At 40.2% G+C, this 25,968-nt stretch overlaps 1 protein-coding gene and 1 long non-coding RNA gene across 8 annotated transcripts in view; one reads left to right on the plus strand and one right to left on the minus strand.

Annotated features, from left to right (window-relative positions):
- The window catches only part of TBC1D5 (TBC1 domain family member 5), a 741,088-nt gene that overhangs the window by 509,089 nt on the left and 206,031 nt on the right, over nt 1–25,968 (plus strand). The gene's annotated exons all lie outside the window — the stretch shown is intronic.
- Nucleotides 938–25,968, minus strand: part of LOC133365475 (uncharacterized) — a 31,721-nt gene continuing 6,690 nt past the window's right edge. Inside the window, exons 2-3 of one of the 2 annotated variants that reach the window (XR_009758223.1) lie at nt 9,545–9,646; nt 938–4,661 (exon numbers count right to left, since the gene is read on the minus strand). This is a non-coding gene — a long non-coding RNA (uncharacterized LOC133365475). Of the gene's footprint in view, nt 5,430–9,544; nt 9,647–25,968 lie in introns of both variants that reach the window. The other variant, XR_009758222.1, reaches the window with a different exon arrangement.

The following is a 25,968-nucleotide window of genomic DNA, read 5'->3' on the forward strand; positions in this document are numbered from 1 at the left end:
TGAGAGTAGGCAGGAGGGTTATCTTCCTACTCCAGCAAGAAATAGTTTCTCCTTAGTTCCCCATCGATAATTATTTTTATATATTTATTCATAAGCCACCCTTCAATAAGAGGACTCTGAGGGCGGTGCACAGTTTAAAAACAAATACAATAAAAACAATGAAAAGCAGGAGAGGTGGAGGAAAATCACTAAAATCTACCCAAACTATGCAACAACATTAAAATCAATTATAAACCATGTAGCAATGCCCAGACAAGTAAACAATTTTTTCATCAGGCGTCAAAGAAACATCAACATCGGTGCTGGATGAACTTCTCTAGTGACTGCATGTCCAAGGCATCATGACCTAGAAGGTCTCTCTCTAGCCATGACCCACCTAACTTAAGATGACAATGGGAATTGGTGAAATGCCTCAACAAAGAGTTTGTTCTAGGCTTGTGTGGAAAATGACTGTTCTGTAAGTAGCCAGGTACCAACCATTATTAAGTGGAATTAATAAAGTGGTACACAACAAAAATGGTACTTCTGTAGTGTATATAATTAAATCACTAAAGTTTAACTGTTTTATATCCTGGTATTCTATAATTTAGGCTTTGAGACAGCTTAAATCAGTGGGGGCAAGTAAGACAGAAAGTATGGAGAATCATGCAACATTTTATATCATAACCTCGGTGGCTGCAGTCCTCAAACAATGTAAAACAGAAGGGGAATCTGTGGCCTTCCAGATGTTGTTGGGATTCCCAACTCTCATTGGTCATGACCGTTACCCATGCTGACTGAGGTTGATGGGAGTGTAGTTCAGTAACATCTGGAAGGCCACAGGTTCTCTGTCCCTGTATGCAACAATCAATTGAATAGTTAGTATGTGCATGTTGGAGAATTTTGTATTTCTCCTGTGGGTTCTTTGCTGGGGGTCCCTTAAATAATAATCTCTGACACAGGCTTAAAGCAAAAAGGTAGGCCTTTATTTTAAAAAATAAAACAAGCATATGCAAGGTCAGTCCCCCCAGAACACATCCAGGAAGTATCCAAGAGGGACTGCAAAGAGGCACTGTGTGCAAGCTCCTTTTATAAAGTACAATTTCAGCATGTGACAATCATTTAACCAATTCCCCAAATTCTTTTCTATGTAACATAACAGTTTCTTCCCTCTTGAAATATTTCCAACCAACCAGATAACTTTATTAAAATGAATACAGGTATATTCATACCTCCCATCTCCCATAGTATTCATTGATGTCAACCTGTTCCCTTTTTCAGATCTCACCATTCTACTGTCATATATTACTGATGATCTTGTACTGTTCTGAAACCAATATGTACCATTTACATTCCATTCTATCATGGCTCCTGACCAGTCAAGCTGGTCAAGAACATCCACAGGACATAGGACATAACGGCATGTTCCTTTAGACAATACCATGATGCAAGGCCAATTTTGGTTAAAGTGACTGGAAAATTCTATATACTACACTGCTATAGAGAAAGATTAAGTTTATATCACCATACTACAATCAAAAGCCACATAATATAAAGAATATAATACAAAGAATGATTAGGGAACACAATGAAGGAAAAGGGGTAAATGGCAGCAAGCCACTCTCCATCAAACACAGAGGGGAGCAGAAAAGTGGCCCACACAATTATTACATTTATGGAATAAAATTATACATATCATGCTATTATAAAAATTGAATATCAAACTAAAATTTTATCTTGTCTTCCACTTCTGATTCTGTTATGAAGATTTTCTCTTAACTGCTCTATAATCTCAGAAACCTGGTTTCCAAGATCACATAGTAACAGGTATATTAATCAAGAGAAACAATACTAAATAAATGATCTCTGGTCACACATTTAGCCATTTGGCACCAAAAGATGCTCAGGAATTTTACAACGGGGTGAGCTTAACCCTTTTTCTGCTTGGTAGACACAGGCCTGCTTTTAACGCCTGCTGTGTGTGACAAAGGGGAAAGAAATCCATTTTTCCTTCATTAATTTTCAAGGGCCTAAATTTCTTGGGGCCAGGTCCTCTTAACCCACTGAAATCAATGGGACTTAAGCCATTGATGGACTAAATTCCGTAAACTGCGGAAAACAATATAGGTGCAGTCATGCCAGGGTAGTACCCTCTGAATGATGTTGGTCTACGACTCCCATCAGCCCCACCAGTATGGCCAATGGTCAGGGAAGGCATCATGTAGGCTACCAGTGATTTGGAGGGCACCATGTTGGCTACCCCTGATATAGACAATAGTAGAAATACTTCCTACATTGCATTTTCTGGAATAACCAAGAAAATAAGAACAGTCACTGGGAATATTCCCTAGTAATTGTATCCGGTCTGACAGTTTCTGGGTGAGTTTCCATGGAAGCTTCTCAAACGCTTTGTGTGTTGCTTTAGTGCTATAGGTGCAGAAAGGTGCAGAAAGTATTCCTTAAGAAATTGTACTTGATACATAAGAAAAGGCAATTGGTCTATCACTTTTCAACTTGTATCTTGTAATAATTGTAGTGTTGTCCTATCTTGTAACATTTTCAGGTGTTCTTTCCCTTTTGAATAGAGCTTGCTTTTATTTGGATGCTTCCTAAATAATTTCAGCATCCTAGGTGTAAATAACTGAGTACTGGAGTCAATTGTGTAGGTAGATAACTAAGCAAACAAGAATTCATTATAATTTGGCAGGTGTTTTAGGATATCGTTCAAATTTTTTGTCTGGAATAGGATGCTGATGAACAATTCAGGCCTGGGTAGAGCATTCACTGCTGAAACTTTTCCAGTCTGCCATATTTTATCCCCTCTAAATAGCAGCAAAGCTTTCTTCTGCTACTTCCAACACCAGATGCTTACTTAGCAAGCTTTTAATAGTCATTTATTAATAATAGCTTCTGTATTGTTTGCTTTTACTTGAACGGCTACAGATCTGTAGTGACAAAGGCCATTGCCATATCACTTTTCCACTTATGTCTTGTAATAATTGTGTTTGTCACTTGCTTCTTAAACAATGTTGTCCTCCTGTCTTGTAATCTGTTTAATATTTTCATATACAGTGTTCTTTTTGGATTCAGCATTAAACACAGCGAGCAGCATTATTTTTTTCTGAAGGATTACACTATCATTAACATAATACGTTTAAATATATTTAAACCAATTTAAACAAGTCTGTGTCCCCATGTTACCTGTATTTGGTTGCACCCTGAGATAACTTTTGACAGGAACTCAAAGAGAATGCATACTCCAAAAAGAAGCTTGACCCACTTAGAATATTCTGCTTTTTCTGGCCAACTCTAGGAATTGTTTAGTGATCTGTGCATACGTTAAAAAGTAAACTTGCATGTCATATAATAAATAAACCCTGGTTTTCTCATAACCCTCATATGTGGAGCTTGTTGGTACAGAAAGTGGCAGCAAAGCTGCTAAATGTAGCTTCCTTCTACACACAATATAACACCTGTTCTGAAAGAACTGCATTGGCTGCCAGTTAGCTATTGAGCTGAGTTTAAAGTTTTAGTACTGAGTTGTAAAGCCCCAAACTGCTCAGACCAAGTTACCAGCCCAGATACAGCGATCTCTGGAGGCCCTGTGAACAGTACTACCGCACAGTGGTTCAGAGAAGGGCTTCCTTCATGGTGGTGCCTACCTTGTGGAAAGATCTCCCCCAGAGATCTGGTGGGCACTAACTGTTGGGTGCTTCTATCAACAATTTAAAATATTCGTCTTTACCCAAGCTGTTCCTGACCATTAATACAGGTTCCTGGTTTCTCTGGCTACTGTAATTGATAGTGATGTCATACTGCTGTCTTATTGATTTAGCTTTTATTGTTATATTTAGTTATGTTGTTTTATTGTTCTGTAAACAATAATATAAAATATTTTTAATAAATAAATCCCAAGAATGGTGTTAACACTAATGGTGTGTTGGAAAGATAAATGACCATCTAGATTTCTCGAAGATCACCACTGATGTACACTTGAAAAAAGCCCAACAGCAAAGAAACAGACAGCTCCTATTGCAGGTCTTTGGATTGCAGTTTATACATTTATTTTACATAGATTCTTAATGTGTGTCATACATGAGGTAGAGTAGAGTGGAAATATGTTTTGACAGTGGCACTTCTAACGTTGTAGGATAAAGGTATTTTAACTCTCAAATACTATTAGATTCTTTCTTGGTGTCTGTGTTCACACATGGGTTCTGTGCCTGCCCAGTCATCATTTTTTAACAATCTTGTAAAACTCTAACTGCTTTTATTATTGATTTAATCTGTGTTTTGCTTCCAAGTTCTCAGAGTTTGTTGAAATTCTAAAGATGCATTTATAGCTTTTCCTTCACCATGCAGTCCCAGGGCTAATTTCATGTAGCCCAGTTTAACAAGCAAATCATGCAGTACATAATGTCAAGCAAAACAACATTGCATAAGAGATATTCTTCACTCATCTTCCATCTCCAAAGGCCTATGCAGAAAGGTGTGTCTTGGTCTGCCAATGGAAGGTATACAGATGTACCTTGGAGGGGAGAGGATTCCATAACCTAGGTGTCACCACAGAGAAGGCCCTGGAAAGTTTCCATGGTAGCAAAACTGCCAACAGAGCATCGTGATTGTCTTGGGAACCAAACATAGTTCTTCCTCCAAGTTTTTTCTTTCTCCATTTGAAAACACTGATACAGAAAAATAACCGTTGTGGTTTTGGAATAAAGCATGGATGGAGAGAAATACAACATGACATCTTTTTTCTTTCTTTGCCCATTAATAACTCTTAGTGCTGAATTGCTAATCCACTTAAGTATAGCAGCCACTTTCGCGGGGGGGGGAGAAGAAAACCTCAAATATGTGAGTGTGCGCACTCAACAGTTCTAGATTTGCAGCCCGTATTTGTCATTCAAATGTTAAGTTGCAACACAAATGCCAAAATTTAGGCTTTGGACTAGTCGACCTCATTCTGCCCTAAAGCTCTGTCATCTAATATCCTTGCTGTCATTGTCTTCAATGTAGCAGTATGAGGAGATGCGACATGGAGAAATTTAAAAATGCCATCATATGTACCTGATGATTTCTTGCCATTTTCAACAAGGTGTGTATTATTTATGGACAATCTGGCCGTTTTAACAAAGAAAAATATGCCTATGCTTATACTGCCATTTCTATAACCAAAACAGCTGATATTTTAATGAACACCATACTGAGGGCCATGCAGGACATAAGGCGAATTAAGCAGGTTACAAACCACACATCTTCTATTTAGATATAGGAGATCTTCCCAGCCCGAACAATTAGTTGGACTAATCAGACAAACTGACAGTCAGAAACAGAAGGAGATCATTTGTATCAATTTGAACAACATAACTGGTAATGAAGTGAAATAGCCACACTGAATAGTTTTCACCTCTACTTTGGTTTATACTCTTCTAATGGGATATTTCATCTCCCTAAAAAGAAAAAAAACATGTTTAACAAAAGCTCATTAAATGCTGTTTATAAACTGAGAGTAAAGGGATAATATGCTATGAACCTAGAACTTAAAAAAAAATCTGGACACGAAATTTGAACCTTGGTTACCTTGTTTAAATAGTTAGATGTGGATCTTCATTCATGAGACCTCTTTTTAAACTATAGCAATTCAGCTGTGAAGTCTGAAATGTATTAATAAAGAAGCTCCAACTTTTTTTGGTCTTTTACAACCTTTATATAAAGTGCACAACAAATGCATTGTGAGTTGCCTTAATTTCCCTTTAATTTGTTTATCATAAATATCTACAGCATCTCGTTTATATAATGTTACGATTAATAATAATTTCTAATTATTTTTATCCAATATTCTTCATCATTTTATATTAGGTAAAATCCTAATCCCACTCACACTCAGAATAATTACAAAGTTTCTGCTAAAAGCAGTGGAATGGGCATTTATAGCAAAGCAGTGAAGCAGTACTAGCATGGAAATATTTTCAGACAGCATCAGTTGTACTAGATGTGCCAGAATTTGTGAAAATATACAGCCACAAGAGCGGAGGTATATTATAGTCAGCATGCATGTTTCGCATTCCGCAATGTTAAACTGAAAATACCCCCATGCCATTCTGATGCTTCCCATAAACTCATTTCAAAACAAAACCTTACAAAACTTATGGTCTTGAACTCAGAAATGCTTACTTAACAACCCTCTAAATTTTCATGGTGATACACAAAACAGTCAGAGAGAATAAAGAGTTCAACGTGTAAAAAGAGAGGGAGAAAAACCAGAGCCCTTTTGGACTTTTTTCTCTGAGCTCATAATCTGTTGAAATTAATTAAAAATCAGCCATGTGCACAGAGTACTTGTAATCCTATTACTTACCTTGCCCCATACTCTGACCTTCATCGTTTGCAGTTTAAAAGTTAAAAAAAAATGCCTAGCTGATTTTTAATTAATTTAAGAAATTTTGCATTGAACTCAATGATAATGTCTGGCATGCTCACTAAGAACCAACTGTCAGTGCTCTAAAAGCCAGACTCCCAGCTGCTTGGCTTGGCTAATCGGGGCCACACCCATACCAGACTTTGATTTCACTTTAGACAGTCATGGCTTCCCCCAAAGAATCCTGTGAAGTGTAGTTTGTGAAGGGTGAGAGAGGAGACTCCTATTCCCCTGACAGAGCTCGAGTGGCCAGAGTAGTTTAACAGTCAGCTGCTCTGATTGAAGCTCTGTTCAGGGTATCTCCTAGCAACTCTCAGCACCCTTCATGAACTACACTTTCCAGGATTCTTTGGGAGAAGCCATGACTGTTTAAAGTGAAATAAAGGTCTGGTGTGGATGTGGCCAGGGACAGTTTTGGTTTAAATTTGGGTGGGAGGCTATATGTGCCTGCTGTAGAATAAAAAGGTGGGGGAAACCCTGAAAAGGAATGATACTGTTCACAATGTTTTCCTTTTTGAAAGGAAAGGAGCTTCCCCTCTGCCCGGTACCCATCTTCCTAATCTCCTCTCCTCCCCCCTTCCTTCCTCCCCCTCTCTTTCCTGCCCTCATCCTCTCCCTGCCCGTCCCCCAGGTCAGTTCTTAAGCATAATTGCACAAGAGTAAATCCCACTGAAGTCAAAAAGCATGCAAATGATCAAAACTTCCCTCCCTCCTGCTCCCTCCTATCCCTCCCTCTTGCCCCTTCCTTCACCCCTCCCTTTCCCTCCCCATTCCCTTCCAATCCCCTCCTTCCCCCTCTTCCTCCTCCCCCCCCAGTCAGTTTTACCTATCCTAGGACTATGACCTGGGAGACCAGGGTTCCACACAGCCATAAAGCGCACTGGGTGACCTTGGGCCAGTCACTGCCTCTCAGCCTCAGAGGAAGGCAATGGTAAATCACCTCCGAATTCTGTTTACCATGAAAACCCTATTCATAAGGTCGCCATAAGTCAGAATCGACTTGAAGGCAGTCCAATTCATTTTCAAGCATGATTGCACGGGAGTAAATCCCATTGAACTCAGTAAGCGTGGAAATGATCAAACCTGCCCTCCCCTCCTCCTGCCTCCCATCACCTCCCTTTTGCCCCTTCACCCCCTCTCCTTCCAAACCCCTCCTTACCCCTCCCACTCCTTCTGCTCCCCTCTCCTCTCCCCCCTTCTCCCCCATCGTCAGTTTTACCTATCTTAAGCATGATTGCACAGGAGTAAATCCCATTGAACTCAGTAAGTATGCAGATGATCAGACTTGCCTTTCCCCTCCTTTCTCTCCCTTCCTCCTCCTCCCCTGCCCACTCCAGGCTTCCCTCCACATGATCAGTTTTACCTATCCTAAGCATGATTGCATGGGAGTAAATCCCACTGAACTCAATAAACATGCAAATGATCAAACCTCCCCTCCCCCTCCTGCGTGCTCCTCTTCCCCTCCTCCCCCGCTCCTCTCCCCCTCCTCCCCTCCTCTCCTCCCCATCCCCTGTGGTCAGTTTCACCTATCCTAAGCATGATTGCAGGGGAGTAAATCCTACTGAACTCAATAAGCATGCAAATGATCAATCCATTCTCAGCAAACTTGCACAGGATCCCATTTCTTACCTTTAAAAGCACTGAAATTCACTAATAGGCAAAAAATCTTGTGGTTTAAGAATGTACTTGTCGCCAACAGATATTTCTATCAAACTTTAAAAAGCAAGGAAATTGGGCAGCTTTAGTAAATGCACCAGGGGAGCAGGAAACCTGACCTCCTCTCTGAGATATTATACTGCCCTACAAATTGGTCAAAATGCAAACACAATGTGGGTTGGTCTTTCACAGTCCAATCCACTTCCTGTGTAGTTTGGAAGAATTTGGTAACGTGCCTCAGAGCATATGGTGAGTGGTGGCAACACCTGCAATCAGCCCAAATAACAGAAACAAGACATGTGCTATGCTGATCTTGTTTTATCAGGGAGGAAGCAACTATTAAGACAGTTGATATAGTTCAGATGGTCACTTTAAATATGTTTGATTTGATTTGCATTTTAGTGAAGTTTCCTATAGTAAATCATTCTCCTTTGCTTCTGTTTCTGTCAGTATGTAAAGTAGAGCAACACTTTGGAAAACTAAAAAAAGCCCCAGAAACAGTTGTGGAATAATGGCACTGACTGTTCTGCTGAATAGTTTCCAATGGACATGAGGACTGTCTCAGTCTGCACAAGATCAAACAGTGGGAGGTGATATATATTCTAGCAAAATTCTAGGTGTGGTCTATGCTTTTAATTGACCATGCCCACCTTTCCTTAAGTGGAGTGGTTTAAGCATAGGCTGAAAACATGCATCTTGAGCAGGCCAAGTTCGTTTTTTCCAACAGCTAGAGTCATTGTTTAAGTAGCAACATATTGTAATCAGTCTGATTTTACATCAAACTGCAGTTTCAGATTCAACTGTTAATGCACCCAAAATAGAAATAGAGCTTAACCTCCAGTTTGAAACACACAAGGCTGTCTTCACCATCATATGACATTGACCTATAAAAATGCTTTAAAATTAATAAAAATAAATTTGACACAAATTTCTAGGATGAATAATGAGAGAAATATAATTTTCTAGGTTAGATTCTCTGTAAAAACAGTAGTAACACAGGAAAGAAGCAAAGTAAGAAGAACACCAACAAACATACAAAAGTGTAATTCTCCATCTTTGGAGATGGCAGGTGCTGCCACCACTCACCATATGCTCAGAGGCACATGCTACCAAATTCTTCCAAGCTACACAGGAAGTGGATTGGACTGTAAATGACCAACCCAAATTGTGTTTGCATTTTGACCAATTTGTAGGGCAGTACAATAACTCAAGGAGGAGTTCAGGTCTCCTGCTCCCCTGGTGCATTCACTATAGTTGCCCAATTTCCCTGCTTTTTAAAGTTTGATAGAAATATCTCTTGGCGACAGGTACATTCTTAAACCGGAAGGTTTTTTGCCTATTAGTCAATATCTACATGTATTGAGGGGATGTTTTTCCAAATGAACTGCTTGTTTTCACAAACGTACACAGGCCCACATCCCAAGATGTTGTATATGTACATGTGCACACATACACAAATTTTACCAGAACTTTAAAATAAACAATACTTACTTTTGAAAAAGTTCATTCGTAGGCATTTAACTTTGCTCTGATTGTCAGATCTGTTCATATCTCTGAAGCAGTAATCACATAGCTGTATTGTCTGAAAATATTCTGCAAACAACATAGAAGAATATGTAAGAGATGAGATTTAGATTTCCCTTGTGATGGCCTCTAATATATCTTATTGTTATTGGTACAATATGTGATTTTTGGGGAGGAGGGAGTGTAATCTGTTTATCAAGACAGATGCCATAATTTCTTTTCTTTATTTTCACACATGAAAAAAGTTTAGAATGATAGAATTGTAGAGTTGGAAGGGGCCTATAAGGCCATCGAGTCCAACCTCATGCTCAATGTAGGAATCCAAATTAAAGCATACCCAACAGATGGCTATCCAGCTGCCTTTTGAATGCCTCTAGTGTTGGAGAGCCCACCACCTCCTTAGGTAATTGATTCCATTGTTGTACCACTCTAACAGGAAGTTTTTCCTGATGTTCATTCAAAATCTGGCTTCCTGCAACTTGAGCCCATTGTTCCATGTCCTGCACTCTGGGACGATTGAGAAGAGATCCTGGCCCTCTGTGTGGCAATCTTTGAAGTACTTGAAAAATTCTGACACATCTCCCCTCAGTCTTCTCTTCTCAAGAACATGCCCAGTTCTTTCAGTCTCTCCTCACAGGGCTTTGTTTCCAGTCCCATGATCATAAATAGAGTACTTTTAAATAGAATACTTTCCTCTGCCTTTTTTCACATGAATATCAGAATTCATTACTTGCATTAATGAATTGATTTGAATGATACTTGCAGTATAATACTTTATACTTTGCTTTATCTGATAGATGGATTGATAACAATATCAATGTTAGGTGACAAACAAGTTCTAAATTTCTGAAACTGAGACCACTTGCTCTATCCCTAATGCAGATGTTGGGAACCTGTGACCCTCCAGATGTTGTGGTACTTCTCCTACAAGCTCCAGTCAACAGGCCAATTGTCATGGATGATGGTAGTTTTAGTTGAGCAACTTCTGTAGGGCCACAGTTCCCCCCCCTCCTAATTTGTTCATGCAGAAGTGATTTATTCCCAAGGAAAATATGGTTGACATATGGTGACTGCTTTTAAATTGCTCTCTATGGTGTGTCACTCTACAAGATAAGTCATCTGAGGATAGTTACACGTCGTACAAAACTGTCTTTCCATAAAATACATTTTCATACTGAAAACCCACATTGGCAAAAATAAATATGTCACAAAACAAATTGTATTTCAAATACTTTTGCATTGGCTTGGTTCACATGTCAGTTTGAAGCATAGTTAATTTGGTTCAATGTGAATGTGTAGCATACTTGTGCATGCTGCTGAAAGCACGGGCGCTTTGCTCCTCCTCCGCTCCTGCCACACTATCGGCAAACAAACTAATCTGGCTTAGCATTATGTCTAAACCCCAAACTCCTGGTTTGTTTCTTGGCAAAGAAACCACTAATGTTAAGTAAGGTTTGTTCTTGGCTCACTGCTCTTGGTTTGGGTATAACAAATTGCAAGCCCAGATTCAGATGAAACATTCAGCCAGACACAGCTTGTTTTCCAGTATTGAGGTGGGAGCAGGGGAGCAGGAAAGCACCCAGGATTTCAGCAGAATGCACAGGTACATTGACATTAAACTATAGTTTCTTAAACTTCGGTTCAAAATCACATGTGAATGAGGCCATTGTTTGTATGTAAATATAGATTTTTGAGCTGTGAACAATTAAGCCAAAGGCAATTTGAGTTTTATTAAATACAGCAGTGTGCACTGCTGGATAGCATGGAGCTGGAGCTTTTAAAAAGTTAAAGCTAGGAAAGAATAATGTTGACTACTCAGCATATTTAGCATTTATATCATACCTGAGGCTATTATTGTTCTTCCCATATAGAGTGCAGGAGTGGAGAGAGGGAGTTTCCTAAAGGCCAGCAAGTCCATATATCTGTGGTGAGAGTTGTACTGGGAATTTCCCAGCACACAATTCATTCTTAGCCACCACAAATACAGTCACTCTAGGACAGGATTCAAATAACTACTTTAGGGCTTAGGTTTATCCAGAGGGATTTATGGTGTGTATGCGTTTCCTTTTAACAGCAGATTCCCATGTCATATTACAATCTCATTTTTAATTTCAAAGATGGTTTTAGTTTTTACCCTGAACAATCCATGTAGCATATGTGCATCCACTTTTCTGTTTGTAAAATTGGAATTTTACTGCTACCATAACTGAAAGTCAATATGTCCAGATGCTGTTGTATCTAGTGAAGCCTTTCTGGGTGCTATCCAATGTTAGTCACTCTCAGAGTAGACTCATTAAAATCAATGGACTTAAATAACTTAAGATCATTGATGTCAGTGGCTCTATTAGTAATATGACTTAGTTGGATATCACCCTCTGTGTTTATGTGGCCAACATTTTGGTAATTGTTTTTCAAATATCTTGAAGAACAAAATTCAGCAGGCTGAGACCTGGACAGATGTTTATTGCTACAAGTTGTTTTTATTATTTTCTGTGAAATCGTTGGGCTGAGTTTTTTAGGCTTGCCAGCATGACTTGCTCACAGGCCCTGCATAATGTACAGGTTGAAAATAATTAGATTTTTTTATGTAATATGAAAAACACAGATGGAGAGCAATTTAGTGCTCTCAGTTTTTTTCAAGCAAGATTATAATTAATAAAATAATTAAATGGAAACTATGGGCAATATCCAGTGTTGCACAAGTGCATATGATGGGACTTTCCCTTCCTCTCCTCTCTGTGAAGCCACCAATGCCCTCTAAATCTGTTCCTAAGAACTTGCAGAGCAGATTGGGGGGGGAGGGGTTGGGGGCTGCAGTAGAAGGGGAAATCCTGTTGTGCAAGTGGAAGTCTGTTGCACAAGCAGGCTGACATCATTGAATATTACCTATATGCTTATAACATTTATTTATTGCTAGCCATTACTGAAGATAGGTTGTTGTTTTATAAAGCACCAGTAGTATACATAGTATTTTATAAAGTAACGTTGTCACAGCAAACTAAGATCCCACCCCAAGAAGCTTACAGTATAAAGCTGAGACGCTGAATTCTCAAGTAAGCTAAGGAAGCTTAATATGCTAAGGCTGGAGTCCCGAACACAGTGTCCTCGGACACCCCTGGTGGAGCTCACCAAAATCCCCTCCCTCTCCCAACTTTTAATTTTTTCTGTTAAAACATTTAGGGGTTTTGGATTGGTGAGCTTTTCAGGAGCAGTGTCTCCTACTTTCTCATCTGTGTTTTATTATTTGGGGGAGCATTATTTTACCTGCTTTTTGGGGGTGGGCTACAGTCTGCACATGATGGTCTGTAGGAGCAGTTACTTTCCAGTTTATATGAGTGGTCAAGAAGACTTCATTGCATGAACAGAATCTTCAGTGTTGAAGTGAATAGGGAAAAACCTGCTCTTATGAAGCATTAGAAGTGCTAGACTGTGGGTGGTGGTGTTTAATTTATAGGAGAAATAGAAGAACTGAAGAGTCTTAACAGGACACAATGGCAGCACAACCCCACATAATCGTGCCAAACAAGTATATAGCAGAGTGGGGATAATTTTAAGTGTAGAAAATGCAGGTGAGATAAAACACAGGTGGGACCAGAGTGCTTGCTCTCCCCACTCTGCACAGCTCCTCACATCTGTGTGGTCTTAGAGCACAGCCAGGAGAGAGGGAAATTGTAGAAAAGTTCAGCATTTCCTTTATGCCTGTTGTTTGCATGAAATGTGCCCTCTGCTCCCCATATTTGTTGAACAGCAACCTATATTCTAAAACACTGTTGCATACAGTAGGGCCCCACATATGGCGGGTTACGTTCTGGACCCCCACTGTAAAGCAAAAACCGCTGTATAGCGGAACCCATTTAATAGAATGGCGTGCGATGCCCAAAAACTGCTATAAAAGCAGAACAAGCGCTGTATGAGTGGGGCTTTAGTCTAACTGAGACCTCTGTATTAGCGAATCACTGTAAAACGAAATGCTGTAAAGCGGGGCCCTACTGTATATACTCTTAAGTAGACTGCCATTCATATTTCAAGTCCATTTAAAAAAAATATTATTTTCTAAATAAAAGAGAGTGTACGCATGATAACCAAAAAAAGTATTTCATTCACAGAGTCTGTGAACGGAATAGATCATTGTGCAAAGAACATGCCAATATTTTCCAACTTAGGAGAACTAACAAACTAAATTCAGAAGTGGCTCAGTGGCTCAACACACTTAATTTTCTTCTCTCTTCCATTAAGATTACATCTGTTCTGGCCACCAGTCAGCAAATCAAATTTGATGAGAATTCATCTGAGCACAAGGTAGAAATGCCTGCTAATGGACAGATTTATGATTCCTCCCCCTTAACAAAGCTTAAATTTTTGAATTAAAAAGTAAACAAAAATAACTATTGGATCTTGATAACAGAAATGAAGTGACAAGTATATGGTATTTTTTGCCATAATCCTTCATTTAAAACAACAATAAACAGGAAGAAAAAGCAGTATTAGTAAAATAAGAAAAATCTGACTTCCTTTGGGGTGTACAGACACCTCCTGTCCCCAATCATACTCTTGTTTTATATCTCAGTATTCCGATATGTGAAATTTCATAGGACTAGTAAGAGTAATGCTTTATGTCTCCAAAATTAAATCCAAAACTTTACTTCACCCTCTTTTCTTATTGCTAGATTAATGTCTGTTCTGCATAGGCTATGTGTTAATTATGAAACTACTTCACTTTGCTTTTATAAACATTGTTTATATGTATTACTCTATCATCCCACTTGGGCATGGGGGGAGGCTGCATGCACCATTCTTATTGCTGAATCAAAAGCCCATGGTCAGTAGTGAACAGATGGGCAGCAGTGTTAGCTCTGGCAGTGCTGATCACCTATGTAGAGATCTGGAAGGATGGTGGGACTAGGCCCCCTTCCAGCAGGTGATTGGTGTAGTCAGAGTTGATAACACCAGCCATCTGCTGAGTGTGGCTCTGGGCCAGAGCTTGGAAAAGTTATTTTTTTGAACTACAACTCCCAGCAGCCCCAGCCAGCATGGCCACTAGATTGGACTGATGGGAGTTGTAGTTCAAAAAAGTAACTTTTCCAAGCTCTGCTCTGGGCATAGGTATCTTTGGATCATGGCATGCATGTAAATAGTTTTGAGCTTTAAGTTGTTAATGCAAAATATTATTTGTGCACTTTCATTTCTGTTTTGTAATGTGCAGGCTTCTAGATGTCCACTTCCACATTTGGGGACAACCTGTAATCATTCCACAACCTTCCTGCCCATCATGTGCCATCTTGCCCCGTCTGCTTTGTTACTAACAGCCAAGTTTCTAGCCTAGCACATGGGGTACAGTGACCTTCTCTTGCAATGCAGGATGCAGCACCATTATAAGTGTCTGTTATTAATGTAAAATGTTGGAGTAAAATTTCCCTACAGTGGAAAGTTGAGCAAATATTTTTGTCCCAAAGGCTATATCTCCATACAAATGCATATAGTTACTTAGGGGATTATTATATCTTTAACCTTGAATAGATGAGTAGTCTTTGTGGACATGTTTATAACTGATTTTCAGTGTTTGAAGGAGCACTGAGCCGCTAATTTATCACCAATAGCCTTCACAAGTAACTGTGAGCAAGAGGCAGGACCATCATATCCACTGGCAGAAGCAGTGCTACAAGAAATATACAATGAGGTTGAAGAATGTTTGATCATTGCTTAGCATTGCAGCTGGTGCTTATGTTCTTGAATGTACTCTCATGTAAAAAACTGAGAGTGAGAAGAGAACTATTTTAAACCTGTCTACCTGATTTGCTAGTTTTCTATACGGAGGTGGAATTTGTGTGAGGAGCTACTCAAATATGGAATCTCCCATTTGCTGACTAAAGTGGTACAGTCCAGAATTCTGCCACCTTATTCTGTGCAATGTAGACCAGGCCCACACACGCAGCAAAATAAAGTGGAAATGAGGTGGTAGAATTGACTTCACATGACATTGTTTTACATTTCCCCCACACACACACATTTTGAAAAGGAATCCTCAGGAAGTAGAAACATAACACAGCAGAAGACTCTTCCACCGTAATGTGCTAGTTTTGCTTGTGTGTGTTTAATTTACAGGACTTTTTAAACGGAGGAGTATGACAATCATCCACCTAATCCTGGAGCCTAAAATAGTTCTACTTCCATTTTAAGATTATGTTACCTCACAACACTGAATTGTAGACTAGGACATAGTGCACACATAGGTTATTCCAGTGGCAAAAGAGTAGCTGCTCTGCTGTTTTCCCTGGGTGGCATGGCATCAGGTGGGCTGTAGCGCTGCCTAGCATCCAAAGGCAGAAGTGCCCAGGAGTCAAGGCTTGTACCACAGCTTCTGGACCTCACTTCAGTCCATTCCTGCCTTTGTCTGAGGTGGTTCTTTATCTTCTTTGCTGCTTATTTTAACCTTATCCTGTATTCTTTGCTGTCTTGGGATCCAAGAATCTGTCTCATCTTGCCTGGCCTCCCCCAACTTCACCCTTGTTGCCTTTTAAAACAAAAAAAGAAGAGTTCTTTTGTATTTTTGTGTCATGTGGTTGTTTCTCTCCACTGAGCCTCTTACCTGTCCTTGTGGGCTTATGATATTTTCTCCATGTTCTCCCCCCCTCCTGGTGGTGGAGGCTGTGAGTACCGCTCTTTGTGGAATTTCTGGAACAAGCAATGATACAACAGATGTCCCCACAACCCTCCTGTGGCCAGACCAGCACAGTATTCCAATGCCAATACTGACAGCATTCCAGTGGGAGGCAGACTGCTCCACTTTTCGACTGCTATGCACTTGATAACATTGGACTCTTGGGTAAGGGACTCTGTGACTCATGGCTATGCTATAGAGCTTCAAGAGCATCCTCCATGCCAGTTTTTTCCATCTCCTCTATCTAACTTCCCGGAGAAGCGAGCAGTGATGGCGGAAGCCATTCAACATCTTCTGGATATAGTGATACAGCCGTTGGATCCTGATAAATATTACTCAGGAGCTTACTCCATGTTATTCATGTTGTCCAAGAAAGACCAGTCATGGTGGGCTATCTTAGACCTCAAATTCTTACACAGATTTGTATAATACCAGTGTTTCATTGTCGATTGTAGAGGCGCTGCAGAAGAGGGACTTTTTTGCCTCCATTGATCTGACAGAGGCATATCTGAACATATCCAGCCTTCCAGCTCACAGAAGCTTCATGAGGTTTGTGTATGGTCCAGATCATTTCCAGTACCATACCCCACTGTTCGGTCTCTCATCGGTTCCAAGAGTATTTACAAAGACTATGGTTGTCCCGGTGGTGCACCTCCACCTCTAGGGTATCCATATCTACTCATACCTAGACAATCTGCTGGTGTGAGCAGACAGTTTGGTCCAAGCTCATGTTCAAATCACTCTCACAGCCCTAAGGGACTAAGGCTTCCTGGTCAGCCTGGAAAAGAGTAATCTTTCTCCAACTCAACACCTACAGCATCTGGGGGCCATGTGGATAACGAGCAGTCACTGGTCTCTCTTTCCAGTGCGTATCTTGTCCAGCATGTACATGGCATGTTTCCTGTTGTCCCAGAGGGTGACAGACACCACACTCACTCTCTTCAGTGGGCGTTTCTGCCTTTTCAGCTGGACATTGTCAACTCCAGACACAGGCGGCTTCATCTCTTCCCATTCCTGCGGTCTACCTTCAGGTGGTGAACATTGCTCTGGAACCTCCAGAGAGGAACCCTATTCTGGGATCCTAAGAGGATAACAACAGATGTAAACCTATTGAGGTGGGAGGCCCACAGCAACGTCAAGTGACCAGTTTGCCATTCAGATCCTGAGTGGTTGAGTCTGACAGCTTGGCATTTGAGTGGCGTCAGCTGAACCATTTAGGGTTTTCCAGTGAGGTCATCAATACCATTCTGGCTTCTAGGCAACATTCTACTATCTGTGTCATCTGCAGCATTCATCCTTCCAGAGCCACAGTACAGCAAGTTCTGGATTTTCTTCATAAGTGCTGAAGATAGGGTTGAAGCCTTCCACCCTGCGTTGGCAGGTTTCTACATCTCTTCAATTTTGTCTTTTAAGCTATTGCATATTTCCTTGGGGTCTCATCTGCTGGTCAAACATTTCCAGAAGGGGGCAGACTTACTTTTGCTGCTGTAATTCACCATTTTCCTTCTTGGAGTCTACAAAAGGTTCTGCACACCCTGCAGCATCCACCTTTTGAACCTTTCAAGTCTGTTTCCTTGTGAATCCTTTCCTTTAAAGTGTTCTTTTTCATCACCATTTCCTCAGCATGGTGGGTGTTGGAGTTGAGGGTCTTGTCTGTAACATGTTTTTCATAAGGACTCTCTTGTTCTACTGATTCATTTTGGCCTAAAGTGAATTCTGTCTTTCATTGCAACTAGGACATCATTTTACTATCCTTTTCTCCCAATCTGGTACACCTTCTGGAGAAGGCCTGGCATTCACTCGACGTAGGTAGAGCCCTCAAAGTCTATCTTGTTCGTACCCAAAACATTCCATTTGACCAAGTTGCTATTTGTCTCATTGGGGAGGAAAGTATCAGCTTCTACCATATCCTGTTGACTTCGGATCTATATTGCCCTGGACTACGAGTTGCTTAAGCTCCCAGTGCCTCAAAACATTGTGGCACACTCTATGAGGTTGACTGCTGCTATGGCCTCATTTGCCACTAATGTTCCCCTCATGGATATTTGTAGGGCTACGGTAAGGTCTGTGCCTAATTCCTTCATTAGGCATTACTAGATAGACCAGTACGCTTCTGCTTATGTCTCCTTTGAGAGGCGTGCTTTGCAACAAGTAGTTTCCCAGGTCAAGGCAGTCTGGGTGGACCCTCCCTAGTAGGACTGCTTTGGTTTGTCCTAACTGAAAGATGGTTTTCCTAGGTATCATGACATCAGGGCCACTCCTTATCTCTTATTTGTGATTTAATTGTTAATCTGTTTATACTGTTTGTTTACCTGTTACATGTTAAAGTTTCTACTTATGTTTATTTTGCCAAGGCTGTTATTAATGTGCTCTTCTGGGAATCAAGGTTCTGTTTTATTTAAACTTCTGCCACTGCATGTTTCCTGCTCTTCTTTTTTTTCTGTTTTCTGTACTTTGTTGTTGGTCATTGTGCCATTCATCATGACAATGGAAGTCTTATGTCTCTGTCATCTGGAATGGAATGGAAGGAGTATTGCAAGCCTTACCTTCTGTGCATTCCTGCCTTCGGACATTAAGCAGCGTTACAGCCCACCTGATGTCATGACACCCAGGAAAACCACCTTTCAGGTGAGACCAATGGTCTGCTTCATTGTGTACTGATGAAGTAATGTGAAAAGTACTGGTTCATACATGGTAAACAGCCCATGAATGACTCCTTCCCTCTCCTGTATCAACATTCCAAAAACTGTTTTGGTGTCAGCATAGAGAAGAGTTTTATTTAGACTGGTTTGGAGCTTTTCTATTACCCCAGCATTGCAAGAAACAGCAGCACTGTAGCAATTCCCACTCAGCCAGAGTAATTTAAGAAATCTCCTTTGAGTCCCAGGCAATTGCCTGAAATGGCATTTTAGGTGAGTATGACACAGAAGAAGAGAATAGGTACCGTGCCACTGTTGCTAACATCAGGTATTCAAAACGCAGGGGAGAGGTTCTAAAAATATACACTTTGTGTATAATGAAGTCTTCACAAAACATTAGAGTTAAGGCAGGTACACACACAGAGAGAGAGAGAGAGAGAGAGATTCAAAATTAAATATAACTTTATATCAAAGAGAAGATTTAAGGGTGATAGACTTTTGGACACAGACTGAGAGAAGGGGTGTATCAGGATGGTGAACTAACACAACTGTAAGTTCATTTGATCTTCCATTTTAAGAGTTTTTTATCTGCATAAGTTATGCTCTAATAAAAATTAAAGAGCAAGTTGCATTTGGAAGATCAGGTCATCGTAATTCATTGACATTAGGCCACATAACTGAATAATGTCTTACTTCAGTGAAATACATCAAATGAGATCAACAATTATGACTCATAAACATGCCTTGCAGGCATAAAACAGCAGGGAATTAGCATGTGAGGCTGATAAATATGCATGTAAATAAGCTCCCAGAGGAATAACATGGGTTTGATTGATAGGTTTAGAATTGGAACATATGTAAACCCCTTTATTCCTCATTCTGGTGTAGCTAAGTAAAGATGCACTTTACTTGTTTAAAAGTTTCAATAACTTTGTAAATCTTTACTCCACATCTGTGTATGTGTATGACTGTCACTTGTAAGATGAATTGAACTGTCTGTAGGGAAGATGGCCTCTGCCTAGAGCACAAAGTGTAGAGCCATCTTTGTAGGAAGATTGTTTCTACATGTTTAAATTACGTGTAAATATATTTTGCCCTTGTGACCACATTTTATCTTAATGTGTATGAGTTTTTCCCAAAACCTTTGAATTGGTGAGATGTAGTATAGTATTTGATTCATCAGCTGAAAGTGTTCTGTAACAATTTTCTGGAAAGTTTTCGTAACAAGAATATATAGCAGCATCAAGTGTTTGTTTTATTATCTTTGTGTTTTAATGTAACCTGCTCTGGGATCCTTTTTTTGTACGGAAGGCCACAAATATTTTCAATAAATGAACTAGCAGAGACTAAGATTTGATTAATAGCAAGCTTGTGTATGTGCTGCACCTTGATGGTATTTCATATGCTTTGTAGGCAGAATAGCCCAGGTTCAGTCCCAAGCAGCTTCAGGTATGGCTAGGAAAAACTGTTTGAAACCCTGTAGAGTAACTGTCAATCAGCATCGTCAATACTGAGCTAAATAGATCAATGGTCTAATCAATACTGAGCTAAATAGATTAATGGTAAAAGTCAGTTTCCTATGTTTTATGTCCATTATAGATCTTGCATATTTGTGTTCACTGAGTATATCTGTGTGTGCACATATGTGTGTTTATGAATACATCCCCTTCTAATATAATGCATACAAAATGAATTTCAGGAAATCTTTTAAATTTAGTAAATATATAAGTTTAATGTGTGTGGGGAATTATTTATTATTAAAACAATTGCTGTAAATAAAATTTAATTTCTATTTCTTTAAGTCAAGAATATGTTTGCCACTTTGATGAAAATGCTCACAGGTGAGATGAAGAAATGAGAGCACACAGACATTAGCATACCCATTGAGGAAGGAAATATTTGGCCTTCCTTCAGGGATCACTTGGGAATGTTTTAATCAATAATTAATATGCTTTATAAAAGTTCAGATAGGCTTTCTTTATATTCATATAATTACTGCAGTAGCAGAGCTGCAGAGGAAATAGGGAAACAGTACACTGTGCCAACTAGCTCCTGAAAAGGAGAACTTGCGGTTAGAGAAAGATTTCACATCTGTTAAAGTACATCTTGAACTAGAATCAGCTAGAAATATAAGAACATGCATACATGACATTTTGAAGGTCATCACATGTGCTGAAAACCACTCCTCGTGAATATGTTAGTCTCCATATATGATAATCTTGCTGATGCTTTGCCATGCCTATATAACTGTGTGTAACTATGTCACAGAAAGAGAGACTTTCTTACTCTCTCTCCTGATGCACATCAGTATTTTCTTTGTTACAATAAACTTGTCCAATTGACTGCTTCTCCTAAATTTTATTGTGAAGAGAGTTTCCTTCCGCACCATCTTTGGCAGGACTGGGCTGGATACTGGTCTGCACACCTTTGCTTTATTCCCTGACCTGGCATCAGACTGTGGCATTGAGGCTAGGTAGAATTTCCTAGGCTGGAGTGACATTTTTTTCTCTTTGGTCCATTCTTAAGCCTATTTAAGAGGTCTGAAGTCTGTGCTGAGCCTTAACAAGCTTTCCTGTGTCATGTGTTATAGCTTTTACTACACTGCTATGTATCTCAATTTGGGGTGGGAAAGCATTTTTTTTTGCTACACTGCTATGTATCTTGATTAGGAATGGGAAAGCATTTTTTGTTGGGGGACTATCCATTGTTATTTCATTTTTCTCATCACAACTCTTTTTCCTTTTTGGTGGGGTATTTCTTTATGGCATTGTGTTTGCTCTAACAACTTTTTGCTTCAGGGAGGGAGTCCTGTCTTTCAAATAGGTTTGGACACCCCACAATATTCATTAGAAGGGTATTCTTAAGAGACCCAATGCCTTTGAGCACCATTAACAAGCCCAACAACTGAATCAGTTTGAGTCATGAGTATTTGCCTGTGTTGGGCTTCTATCCTTTGCCATTATTTCTTCCAGCTTTGCACAACAGTCTTTTGGGGTGGTGTTCAGGCTGCCCCTTGGCAATTGGTTTAAATTCATTAAAGCCTGCCCTCATACGCCAAACCAACTGGAACTTGAGCTCCCATTTCTGCAGTGGATTTAGGTCCAGGAGGAGACAGGAACTCTTTCTTCCTTGACTGTTACATCCAATTTAAAGATGAATAGTTCCACCACAGGGCAAATAAGTAAATATTTGCTGTCTCCTCCCAGCTAAGTAAGTTTTTCCTTATTGAGACAAATGGGTTGATGGAGATTTCAGAGGTGGGTATCCCTGCTCAAAACAAATGCAAGTTGTGACAAAAAACAAAGCAACATACCTGTGCCACAACTCTAGAAGGGGAAATGGAATATAGCTGCTTCTTTTGTAAAAGCAGTGATGGCCCTGTTGGCCTAATGATGTTTCCTGTAACTATTCTTAGCTCAGGAATATGTAATGGAATTATTTTATTTATTTATTATTTGATTTATATCCTGCCCTTTCTCCCAGCAGGAGCCCAGGGCAGCAAACAAAAGCACTAAAAACACTTTAAAACATCATAAAAACAGACTTTAAAATACATTAAAACAAAACATCTTTAAAAACATTTTTTAAAAGCTTTAAAAACATCTTTTTTTAAAAAAAGGGTTAAAACATATTATTAAAGAAAACATATTAAAAGCAATTCTAACACAGACGCAGACTGGGAATAGGTCTCAACTTAAAAGACTTGTTGAAAGAGGAAAGTCTTCAAAAGGCGCCGAAAAGATAGCAGAGATGGTGCCTGCCTAATATTTAAGGGGAGGGAATTCCACAGGGCAAGTGCCACCACGCTAAAGGTCCATTTCCTATATTGTATAGAACAGACCTCCTGATAAGATGGTATCTGCAGGAGGCCCTCACCTGCAGAGCGCAGTGATCAATTAGGTATATAAGGGATAAGACGGTCTTTCAGGTATCCTGGTCCCAAGCTGTATAGGGCTTTGTACACCAAAACTAGAACCTTGAACTTGGCCCAGTAGCAAATGGGCAGCCAGTGCAATTCTTTCAGCAGCGGGGTGACATGTTGGCAATACCCTGCCCCAGTGAGCAGTCTTGCGGCCGCATTTTGCACCATCTGCAGCTTCCAAACCAACCTCAAGGGCAGTCCCACATAGAGCGCATTACAGTAATCCAGCCTGGAGGTTACCAGTGCGTGGACAACAGTGGTCAGGCTATCCCGGTCCAGAAACGGCCGCAGCTGTCTTACCAGCTGAAGCTGGTAAAAGGCACTCTTAGCCACAGAGGTCACCTGGGCCTCTAGCAACAAAGATGGCTCCAGGAGCACCCCCAGACTACGGACCTGCTCTTTCAGAGGGACTACGACACCATCCAAAGCAGGCAACTGACCAATTATGTGAACTTGAGAACCACCAACCCACAGCGCCTCCATCATGCTAGGATTCAGGCTCAGTTTATTGGCCCTCATCCAGCCCACCACCAAGTCCAGGCAGCGGTCCAGGGCTTGCACGGCCTGAATCTCCTGATTCAGATGTTACAGAGAAATAGAGCTGGGTATCATCAGCATACTGCTAACACCTTGCCCCAAATCTCCTGATGACTGCTCCCAAGGGCTTCATATAGATGTTAAACAGCATGGGGGACAAGATGGTACCCTGCTGCACACCATAGCACAACTGCCTGGGGGCTGAAAGGTAATCACCCACTATTCTCTGAAAACAACCTTGAAGATAGGATTGGAACCACTCTAAAATAGTGCCTCCAATACTCATCTCACCAAGTCAGCCCGGAAAGATACTATGGTCAATGGTATCAAAAGCCGCTGAGAGGTCAAGTAAGAGTAACAGGATTACACTTCCCCTGTCCTTCTCCCGATAAAGGTCATCCATCAGGGCGACCAAGGCCGATTCAGTCCCATACCGAGGCCTGAACCCAGACTGGAATGGGTCAAGATAATCTGTTTCATCCAAGAGTACTTGCAATTGCTGCGCCACAACCCTCTCAATCATCTTCCCTAAGAAGGGGGTATTTGCGACCGGTTGGTAATTGTCACAGACCAGTGGGTCCAGGGTGGGCTTTTTCAGGAGGATGCTTCTAAGCATGAAGGCCTCACTATCCACAATCCATCCTTACGTAGACAGGCCTCCATTACCCTGCCTCTTCAGAAATTGTCCACTGCCTTCCTCCTTCTGCGTTGTACAAACTCCATCTTTAATTTCTTTATAGCTCAAGAACTTCAGTTGTTGAGTGAAGGAGGCTGGGAGAAGTGGTGAATGTTTCCACCTGTTTTCTCGCATCTCCATTTGTCTCCACTAAGAAGGAAGTACTACCAGAATTCAGCCTGTGCTAAAGGAAAGTGTCAAAACTTAAGAGCATCTGGTCTTCAGAATGCCTCACATGCCTTTCACAACACTACTAAGAAAACTGATTTCCACTAAAACAAAGCTTTTCATTGTCCCTCACAAAACAACTTTTAAAAATGTCTATCAAATCACAATATTTCAGACTCTAATAAAAGAGTATCAGAATTCAAGGTATTTTAATAAACAAAAAAAGTTTAAATGGCATTGGCCATCTGGCTGGAGTAGGAAATTTTATTGTAACTTTAATTTTTATTCCAATTACTGACTAGATGATTAATGTCACTTCATCACAATTTTGTGTAGAAATGTTTGTTTAGATTGAATGTGTCAGAATTCTGTTCCCCCCTAAAATAATGTTGATTTTCCCATTGATTCTTCTGCCTTACTTTACCCTAAATAGATAATTTGTAATTTATATCTCTCGAACAATTCCCAGTTGGATTTTTCTTGCACTGAAAAGTCAGGTGCCTGACATTACTGTGCAAAGCTAAGTGCTTGGGGTTAATGAACAGCATTAAATTTTATGAAGCCATGTCCACTAGATGTTAGAAGGAGCTTAAGGGAACTTTCTCACAGATAAAAAATTAGCATTGGCATGAAATTATGCCTGAGGGAGCTCAGTTCTATGTAAAGTACAGCTTGGTAACATAGAGGCATGTTATGATGAGGATAAATAGTTTTGTTAGGAAATTGGTTGTGTCCCTGTAAAATAAATCACTGTTCAAATATATAGGTATCATGTAAAATGTGGATAGAGTACCTGGAGCAGACCTACAGTATGTAAGTAATTATTAACATTCAATCAGGACTCATGGTATTAAGTATGAACACTATTTATTTATAGCAGCATTACATTTGGGCCCTTTATACAAGAAACAGCATGTCAGTTTCATCATGTTCTTGTTCTTTTAATGTCTGTGTCTTGGAATAGCAAAAAGACCTTTACTGTCCTCGAATTTCCAAGGTTGTCTCTGTGACAATGTTACAGATGAATATTACCCAACTGTGCAGTGTGGCTGCAAAAAAGGCAAATGCTATTTTAGGCTGCATTAACAGAAGTATAGTTTCCAAACCACATGAAGTACTAGTTCCCCTCTATTTAGCACTGGTTAGGCCTCATCTCTAGTACGGTGTCCAGTTCTGGACACCACACTAAGAAGGATGCAGACAAACAGGAACGGTTCAGAGGGGGGTAACAAGGATGATCTGGGGACTGGAAACAAAGCCCTATGAGGAAAGACTGAAGGAACTGAGCATAATTAGCCTTGAGAAGAGAACACTGAAGAAAGATATGCTAGCACTCTTCAAGTACTTGAAGGGTTGTCCTACAGAGGAGAGCAGAGATCTCTTTTCAATCATCCCAGAGTGCAGGACACTGAACAACAGGCTCAAGTTACAGAAGCCAGATTTTGGCTGAACATCAGGAAAAACTTTCTAACTGTTAGAGCAGTATGATAATGGAACCAGTTAGATAGGGAGGTGGAGGACTCTCCAACACTGGAGGCATTCAAGAGGCAGCTGGACTGCCACTTGTCAGGTATGCTTTAAATTGGATTCCTGCATTGAGCAGGGAGTTGGACTTGATAGCCTTATAGGCCCTTTCCAACTCTACTATTCTGTTATGAGATTTTGCTGGCCAAATTACTAAACTATTTTCTTAGGAGTAACTCTATTCTACATCACTTTATATATGACTTTCTTCACAGAATCATACAGTTGCATTCAACTTTTACTCAGAGTTGACCCATTATAATTAAT

The sequence above is a fragment of the Rhineura floridana genome, chromosome 10 (genome assembly GCF_030035675.1).
Source record: "Rhineura floridana isolate rRhiFlo1 chromosome 10, rRhiFlo1.hap2, whole genome shotgun sequence".
In the NCBI taxonomy this organism is placed as follows: Eukaryota; Metazoa; Chordata; class Lepidosauria; order Squamata; family Rhineuridae; genus Rhineura; species Rhineura floridana.